The following is a 10,682-nucleotide window of genomic DNA, read 5'->3' as shown; positions in this document are numbered from 1 at the left end:
GCCACCATCCTTATTTCAATATATTTAGTTTTCCTGTGTTATTATAAACTCCTTGCATTTTTGTGGCCTTGTGCTCATTTGCTAATAGTTGCTACTGATTGTGACAATTTTCACCAGTTATGATTAAAATACCAGCCTTGAAAGATCTGGGTTAAGTACATTGTTTTTACAGAGCTACTGTTATAACTGTGCATTTATGTTTGTATTTATTAGTAGTCTAACTAAGAGTGGATTTGCTATGTACTCTAGTGAGAGTAGAGAAAGAACCCATGCATTTGTAGACCTCTGATTCCTATAGAACCTTAAAGCTTATTATTTTGCTATCGGCCAGTGTTCTATCTTGAATTTTTTTAGTTTTTCTGAGTTTTAAAGAGCTGCCTATATTTGCATGTTCATCTCACAGTCACATTTATCTGTGCTCTGTATAGATGCAGACACTTAGAACCTTAAGCTAGTACACACATTCTTAATGTACCTCATAGTCAGTAGTGGGGCACAGAGGCCCAAGTTTGTCATAAGATGTGCATTGTTCCTTGTGTGTAGTCTTAGCTTGTTAATTTTAGACAGATATCACTTTAGCAGTTAAACTTTAAACCTTCTATTCACTACTCCCCCTTCAGCCCACATTAATAAACATCTGCAACTATGGATTTAAGCTTTCCAACTGTCTCTGTTGGCAGGTTTTTTGAAATGGGAATTCTGAGTAGATGTGGCAATTGTCTCATGTTTACTGACAATCACCTACTACTTAAACAAACTGGCACAGTGAATGAGAGATGTGGTTACCTATTGTTAATAGAGGCAAACCTCTCACATGAACCCACTACAAATAACATGCAGTTTGTCAATACCACTCAACATCACACTAAACCAATCACACACAGACAGCTCAGACTAATCTCATAGATCTACATATACTGAGGCTCTTAACAGTAACCCACATAAACTACAAAGGCCTCCTAAATGCATCCCAAAAAACAAGTATCCTCAGCCACCTCAGAAATACACAACACAGACAGCACCCTCCCAAAACATACATCTGAGAGTCACAGTATCTCAGTTCAAAAGCCCATAGGGCAAACCTCTAGACAATCCAATATCTTAGTCATAGGTGACTTTATAGTGAGACACACAGATGTATCCCTCACCAAGTTGTACAAGTAAAGGGTCATGGTCAGTTGCCTACCAGGTGCCATGATTCACCACATAATGCATGCACTTAGGTCACTCCACCACAAGTACACATATGACATGTCATAGTGCACAAGGCTGTAAACGGCTTGAGTCATAATTCTCTGAAATCTATGAAGAGACATGATATAGCTCTCAGAATACTTGTCTGAGGCAGGAATGAACATAGTGTTATATTCCATCTATAATTCAGCTGTCCAAAATTTGGCAGAAAATCTATAATTTATTTTTAAAATAAAAGGATAATATGAAATTTTGATTGGCCCCTTTAAATTATGATTTCTACAGTTGTCTGACCTTCTTGCTGTAACATTATCAGCCTGTACATGCAGTAACGCCAAAATATGATGAACTAGAACCATGAACACATCAGAGTGCACTGCTACGTGTGACTGTGAGGTGACCTATTTTATGAATTCAGAGACATTTTTACTGACTTCCAAAGTTCTGAAAAAAGTGTCCTGAGGCTGTGGCTATTCAGTTTTATGTGATTTAGGAAAGTGGACGTCTATAAGTTAGTGGAATGGATAAGATTAAGAAAACTGCACTCAGTTACATGGACTGTTCTATATTTACAGTTTCAGTTATCCTGTTCAACTGCATTTTATGTATTAATTCAAGAAGACAACAGCTCACATATTGTATGTATTTCATTTTCAATCATAAAAAATAAAAAAAAAATAGAATGCCTTCAGGATTAAGCTGCACAAGTTAAAAGACTAATATTGATTGTCTGTGAGTACATTGGGTATGTCAAACCAAGATGTTTAACTTTTGGGAGATTAACAAGCCAATGATTTCAGTTTCATGGGGGCCAGTAACAACCCAAAGCCAGTGACTGCAGTTTCATGGTGGCTAAAATAACTCAGTAGTCTTACGTTTTCAGTAATTGAGTTAACATGAGATCACATTCCTGCTTCTGTTTGTCAAAGAAGCAGCCTTATTTAAAAAGGAATGAAACAGTTTTAATCCAGACATAAAAAATGTGGGCTTTTTATTCTCTTTTTGCATTTCTGCTTTGTTAATTGCTTATTCATGTTTAGGCAGGTATTAGTTACTCTTGACTGCTCGGTTTTATTATTATTTTTTTAATATTATCAAGGGGTCACCTATCCTTACATAGTTAAATATTTCAAATAACGAAAAGAGGAGAGACGGGGTCAAGGAAGGAATCAGTGATCTCTGACTAGAAGGTCTTTAATTTAAGTTCCAAAGAACTCAGTGACGACAAATGTTTAGTATTATTAAAGAGTTTTACTTTTATCCCATCATGGAAATCACACAACAAATGTTCTGATTGATTTTAAACTGTTTGTGAGTAAACTGAATTTGAAATGTATTTATGATAGTATACCTACTAAGAACAGAAATATATTTTTAAATAACAAGTGTGGCTAGTCCACCATCAGTAAACATGCTCAGTGTGTTTGCAGAGATGTGAGAGGCTGAGCTGTATGCATTGTTTAACCATCATCAAGGTAAGGGTTTGTGTAAAAATAAATATTTCATTCTTACTAATAATGACCAATTAGCCATTAAAGAACGTTGCAGTTATTCTAATTTATGTTTTATGAAGGCAGTTAAAGGAAGTGGAGTTGTAATTATGGCTGTGACAAATTATGGCAGTGCTGTGGTTAAGTTACTGTCTGATAAGAACAATTACAAAAAAGTGTCTAAAGATGATTTTAGATGAAGCTTTCATAATGTTGACTTGTTATTATTAGATTTATTGCATCAGGGCCCCATTGATGTTGAATTGCTTGATTTTTTTTTTACAAGTTGAACAGCCAGACCTCAGCAAAATATTTGGAATACCAAAAATTCATAAACATTCAGAGACTCTACCTTTTAGGCCAATAATTTCTGCTCCAGATAACAAAACAGTTAGTATTTCAATCTACGTAGATACTGTGCTAAATGCAATAGTCCAAAATAGCCTTTATTATTTAAAAGATTCATGTCTATTTTTGGACACCTTGAAGAATTATCAGTTCAATGGGAATGAAACTATGTTTTGTACATTAGATGTCACTTCTTTATTCAACAGTAAGAGGAAATTTAATTTGTTAGGCCTTATACACATATATGACAAATTCTGATGTGAATACCACCTGTACCTTACTAGAAATTGCATTAACCAATACTTTTTTCTTTTTAAAGATAGTCTTTTTCAACAGACTTCTGGTGTTGCGATGGGTGCCAAAGTAGCACCCATATTTGCAAACTTAGTGATGTGTTGGTGGGAAAGGCAATGTTTTACTAAAATGAGTTTGTTTCAAAATGTTATATTATTTAAAAGGTGCACTGATGATTTGTTTTCTTTTTATAGACAGCACTATGGAACAATTCACTTTGTTTGTAGAAGAAATTAATTGTAGTGTTCCATGGTTCAAATTTGCTATTAGTAGTACTGGAAACCCTATTAATTTTTTTGGATACGGAAATTACCCTTGACCTTGTAACTAGGAGATTCAGTAATTATATTTTTAGAAAAGAAACTTTTGCTAACAGTTATTTGTATTTTTGCAGTTATCATCCCTCTTTCATGAATTACAACATTTTTAGAGGCCAAGTTATAAGATTGAGTAGGTTAATTAGTTCTGATTCTGATTTTTTGAGAGAAGTTGAAAGCATTATTAAGATATTTTATAGTAGAGGGTATCTGCTTAACAAGTTGAACCAAATAGCATTTGAAGTTATTCAAGCAAGTAACACAAATTTTCCAGCCATTTTACATACTGGTTTTATACCAAACAATATGAGTATGACTGATGATAGTAGAAAGTTTTCCTTTCCCATACCTATGAGTTTAATTGATCATGACATTATATCTATTTTAGAACAAAACTGGAAAATAATTTTAGGTAATTCAGATCTAACCAAAAGTTTGGGGACGCAACCCAAATTTGTTTATAAAAAGAGCATAAATTTAATGCAAATATTAGAAAGAACACACACCAGTACAATCGTGTAGGTGGAAATTCATATGGTACAGGTCCTTGTAACAAATGCAAAAATTGTAGGTATATTAATAAGTGTAGCAGTTATTATTTTGAATATTGTGGCTATCACTTTGTAGCAAGAAATTTTTATAATTGTAATGGTGTTGGTATGATATATTTGGCTACCTACACTAACTGCCAATGTTTTTTGCAAAACTATCATGAAGCTATCCAATAGAATTAAAGAACATTTATTAGCTATTAAGAAATGTTACATCGCTGCAAAAGTTTTCCCTCCTTGGTCTCGTGTATCTGAACGGTTCTGCTGCCTGTTCGTACTGCGACTGCCTCAACAGAAAGCAAGAAAAAAGTGTGTTTCCATGGAGCTGTTTGCGGTCTGAACTTTGTGCTGAGAACCTTCGCAGAGCTGGATAATAGCTTGAATAGACTGTCTCTGATCCCATCTACAGGTCAAATGAACGAACTGCAGCTAAGTAACCTGTATAATATAATTGTTATATTAAAAGCATTTATGAGAGTGTATAAGCAGAGCATTTTTGATACATTTATACCCCTATGTTTCTACACTTTTATTTATAATTCTATTTTATGTAATTTAAGCCTTTTTTGATTAGTGCAACAAACATAAGGCATATATAGCAACACCATTAAAGTATTTATGAAAGAAGAAAGGAAAAATAAAGGAAATTAATATATATAAAGCTTTTCATTACACCTAAGCAGAAGTTATTATTCTTTTACAAGACACAAAAATCAGAAATAAAAATTATTTTATTGCAGATAGAAGATAAATAAATAATGATTGAAACATAATATATTCTATATGAATATAGCTTCCTACATGCAGTATAGCCTCAGATGCAAATGTTTACCATATAAACTAGTATTTTGATATATTCTGACAAATCTAGAAGTTCTTTCAGATTACTAAAGGTCTTAAAGGCAAGAAAGGGAATACATTTCTTCTTAGATAATACTGAGCAATTTTATTGGAATCTCATACTAAATTGGGAACTAAAATGTAATATTTTCTATGCTTGTTTTTTTTCTTTAGATACATGGAGATGGGGAAATAGTGTTGTTAGATGTTGGCACAATACATAAAGAAACATGGGATTGGTCTACTTACTGATTATTATAGCAGTCTATTGCATATAAATTAGTTATGACTTTTGCATTATTATATAATACATATCTGGTATTTATGATATGTTGAATTCACTTCGCAAAAGTTAAAATGAAACAGTTACATTTGATTTACTTTCATTTGTTTCTTGAATTGGTACATACAATTCTAATGAATGTTTGTTAAATTATGCAACAACATATATATTTAGACAGGGAAAAAATTAATGTTGTTGCTAGCTTGATGGTCAATTTTGGTGACAGATGTCACTCAAATTAGGAGTTTTTAACTCCAGCGGGGTTTTGAAAGAGTCTATGTTATTAATAAATGTTATAAGTTTCTGTTAATAGTTACTATGATGTTCACCAAATTTTACAAAACTGAATCTGATGTAAACATATTTCATTGGATAAAAGTTTTTCATGTTTTATGTGTAAATTATAATTGTATTCTTAACTGTCAATTTCTATTGACTTAGAAAATATGGGAAAAAAGATGTGTTATTCAACAACAGATATTTAGAACATTAACGTTTCACGACATCATCAAAGTGTATATCATTAAACATCAATGGATTAAATAATCCTAATAAGAGAAGATCTTTGAACAACTGTCTTAAATTGCATAATTCTGAATTAATATTTTTCCAAGAGACTCTTGTACTAACTGAAGATGTCACAAAATTGTAATCAAATCTTACAAGCTTTTGATTAGCTCAAAACATACACAAATAGGAGTGTGGCCATTCTATGGAAAAATACATTACCTATGCCTAAAATAATTGACACTTACAAAGATAACAAGGGGTTGTTATCTTCAGTTGTTATGCAATTTAATAAGAAAAGTTTGACATTGATAAATATGTATTGGATTCCTGGCATTGGACCTACAACAGTGAAACAACATATAGAACATAGTGTTCAGTTTTCTAAGGGTAGTATTATTCTTGCTGTGGATTTTAACTGTATTTCTGGCATAAAAGACTCTAGTACCAGTAGTAAAAGGAAAATTTCAACTATAGCAGAATTATTGAATGAATTTTCAGGTTCATACATGATGAAAGCTATTAATACCTTTACTGACCCCAAGTCACTATTCTATACATTCTACTCATATAGACATAGACATAATTCATATTCAAGAATAGATAGTGTATTAATTTCCAATAACGTAACTGATTTCTTATCAAACTCAGAAGTGATTTCTTGTCCCCTTTCAGAACATAATTCCAAAACATTTGATTTTATACTAAACTCCACATTTAATTTTCAAATTAAAAGGATCCAGCCTACATAATCAAACTCAAAGATTTTATTGATTTCTTTACTACAGAAGTACAACATTTTATTGAACTTAATAGTACACAGGGACATTCGAAGTATACATTTGAGATGCTCTAAAAGCTTACCTATATGGTAAAATTATTGATTGGTATAAAAAGAAAAGAATTTCATGGGATAAAGACCTTCAAGATATACAAACAAAGTTAGATACTTTAAGGCTTGATGCTTCAAAAAATCCAGATAAGAAAGACAGAATGAATTAAATAAATACCTTAAACAATAAATACATGGAAATTTTAAACTATAAAGTTATGATGAATCTTGAAAAAATATAAACATACCCCGGGATTCATGAACCTTGCACCAGGCGCACGCATAGCGTGGGCGTTACAACGCCAAATATGGCCGCCGAGCGATTCATGTACGATCCAATCCCACGTGCACTACCGGCGTGCGCTGGATCTGCGCAGCCCCGGCATAGGTATGCTAAACACCCCATGTGCGGTGTTGCACCATGCAAATGAAGGCATATAGTGATTCACGAAGTGGCGCAGGAGTAGCATAAGGCCACGGTAATGTAAACCAAAACAAAACGGTTTACATTTTCCCAAACATAACATAGGAGTAACTGAAGAGTGTCAGACCCAGGTATCACACTGGTACCATATGCCAATGGTGAAATACACAGACAATGTCAAAAGAAAACATGCACAACATGTAAATAACAACTTAAATGGCATGTCCACAGCAACTCACATCAGAACCCTAGGACATGTTTGCGGAAGGTGCAATACAATGAAATAATATAACAATGTTATAAAACAGCAGCGTAATACACAGCAGGTTCACAGCATAATACACCATGGTATGCATGGAATGCCACAACCACGGTGCAAGGGTTGCCAAGGACTCGTGGCAGTGTTCAGCGTGGTAACTATGAATTAGTAGTCAATACCATGCAAATGAGGCAGATAATACTGAATCGCAAATCTCCCGCCGGCGTAAGGCTGCACCAAATAGCGCAGCGGTAATACATCGAGGAGTGGCTCAGAGGGAATACATGTCATCTACAGAGGGGTGTGCCACCATAGCAGGAAGCACATTGGAGCACAGCAAACCTGGGCTGTACACTGCAAATCACAGCTGCAGGACTGGGGTGTGGGGTAATAGTTCAGCTGAGAGCACACAATGCGTGCAGAAGTGCATGTGTACGAGGATGTCTACATTCCCTTAACCTAGTCATGTGACGCGCGCCCCGCAAACAACATCGGAAACAGGAAGGTGATGTTAAGAATATGAGGAAATGCGGAAGAAGTGTAATTGGAGTACTAATGAGCAATCAACACTAATCAACCCACGAAGGCCAATCGGCGGCAGCTGCCAACTCTGCATGCAGAAACCTGCAAAACGGGATAGGGGAGGCATATGAATGCAAAGAAAGTAGGGGAGGTAGCAGATTGCAAAGATAGAAGACCTGACACAGCAGAGCAAAGCAGACAGGCAGCACAACGGCGGCAGCACACAAAACGCATGATATGCCATGTCCCAGAAAGTACACATGACAGTGCTCTGCAGGATGCATGCCAGAAATAGTAGGTGCAACGTGCAGAAATAGTAAGGGAAGGTCGAAAGGTAATCCATGGCAGGCAAGAGTAATGCAACACCAAAGGCAACAGCATTGTAGTTCCATCGGTAAAACATGGAAGATAACCCCAAGATACGGCCGTACAAACACACCCTATGACATCATCGGTGTGCACAGCACAATAGTATAAAGTGTGAATGCACACAACACACAGCCGTGTATTCCCAAATGCCGCACCATAGGTGTAAACACACGGGGAACTTTTAAAATGTACATGTTGGGTGCTGCCGTGGCTGTGATCCATCAGCATGTGTTAGAGACAGACGGTGTTGTGGAGGAGGGTGCCGACAACCACCGTAGGCCTCGGAGGAGAAGGAGAGTGTTCAGACCAAGGGTAACCTACCAGGGGCTACAAGACCTGGAGATGGTAGAGCGTTACAGGGTGGACAGGGACACGTTACAGCAAATAGTGGAGCTGTGCCGGCCACGCCTGAGAACAAGAAACCACAGAGGGGAACCCATCCCAGTGGACACAAAGGTATGTGTAAGCTTGCGAATACTGGCCACAGGTACCTTTCAAAGGCCAACTGGAGATATAATGGGCATCTCACAGGCATCAGCATCCAGGGTACTACACCAGTTCCTGGATGCCATGTTACCACATGCCAATGAGCATATATACTTCCCCAGATCTCAGGAGGATTTGGCTAGCAATATGCGCCACTTCCACCGTGTGGCACAATACCCGGAGTTACTGGGTGCTATAGACTGTACGCACATACAAATCAAGTCACCACCTGGCGAGCAGGGTAGACTCTACATAAACTGCAAGGGATTCCCCTCCATCAATTGCCAGGTCATGTGCAATGCTCAGGGCATTATCATGGATGTGTGTGCGGGCAGCCCTGGAAGCTACCATGACTCCCATATCTGGCATGCCTCACAACTGTATCAGGTATTTGCCAGGGAGGACATCCCACAAGGCCACCTCATGGGGGATGCTGGCTATGCACTGGAGCCGTGGATGATGACTCCCATCAAAAATGCACACACACACATGCAAGAACGCCATAATGAGGCACACGCACAAACCAGAATAATCATAGAGCATGTGTTCGGGATGCTGAAATCACGGTTCCAGTGCTTGGATACATCTGGTGGAGCCTTGCAGTACTCTCCAGGCACATGTGCCCACATATTCATAGTATGTGCCATGCTACATAATATGGTCCTGCGGAAGCAGCTGCTGCAGGGACATAACGGTGAAGGGCCACAAAGCCCACCACAACTGCCAAGGCCAGTCCAGGCACAGAGGGTTCCAGACCAGGAACACACTGTGCCAGCCCCAGTAGGCAGACGGAGGCGTACCCAATATGCCTATGCCTTGGCAAAGAGGGAACGTATAGCACATACTCTGACAGCGTAGGCCCCATGGACTGAAACCTCCCTACCTGCACAGACAGTGAAATGGACGGCACACAAACATGACCATCTGTAAAGTGTACTGTATGGGTGGCCTCATGTGTGACTCCAACATAGGCAGCCCCCAAACACTGTACACCCAACAGCCAGTGGAGCATGTAACGCCAACACCTGAACAGTACGCGGGTCCTACAGCATACGGCGTTGCTGTATGCCTGCCACGGTTGCCGCAAGATGTATACATATAAATATATATATATATATATATATATATATATATATATATATATATATATATATATATATATATATATATATATATATATATATATATATATATATGTAGATAGATATAATTATATATATATGGAAATATATGTACACATATACATATATATACTACAGTTAAGACAGGGAATTAGAGGGATATAAGGTGACTGAGATGTAACCCGCGATATCTGTACATAGTATACATAGTGAAACGACAACCTGAACATCCGGGGGGTTCAACATAAGAGGATACCGCCAACCATGGAACGGGTAACATACAGATATGCATAACCGCGAGGCGGAAAGATCACCAGACCACAGTACTGTAACAGTACATGCGCGTGTAATAGTATGATGATATGAAGGGAGAGGTAGACACCGCCGTCGGTGTTGCGGTCCAAGTAGGTACTGTGTGCAACCATCCCTGTGAGTGCCGTAGTATGTGTACATGTGCGGTGAGGGTGCCGCGTGCGTCTCTGTGTGAGTGTAATGTGTGTGTGTCTGCAACATGTGTATGTTGGTGCCATGATAGAGGCAGAGTGGAATATTAGGTGTAGGCATACGGTAAACTAGCCTCAGGCATATGTACACTACTAGTCCCAAAGTAGTAGTGACAGCCCCACCCTGGCTAGGTGTGTCGCGACATAGAACGATACAAAGTGAATATGTCCCAGATGGTAGCACAGGAATATACCCCATATGAAATGGAAAGGACGTATGTAATAGTCATGCCTGTATGTACGACACCGATATGTTAATTGCAATAAGATACGTTGGCAAAGTCACACAGCAATAGGTATGTACCGCGGAAATACGTATGTGCTACCCCAGTACTGACTGTG

Source organism: Protopterus annectens, chromosome 10.part0, assembly GCF_019279795.1.
Source record: "Protopterus annectens isolate FY-2018-M chromosome 10.part0, PAN1.0, whole genome shotgun sequence".
Classification (NCBI taxonomy): Eukaryota; Metazoa; Chordata; order Ceratodontiformes; family Protopteridae; genus Protopterus; species Protopterus annectens.
This window is presented reverse-complemented; position numbering follows the sequence as displayed.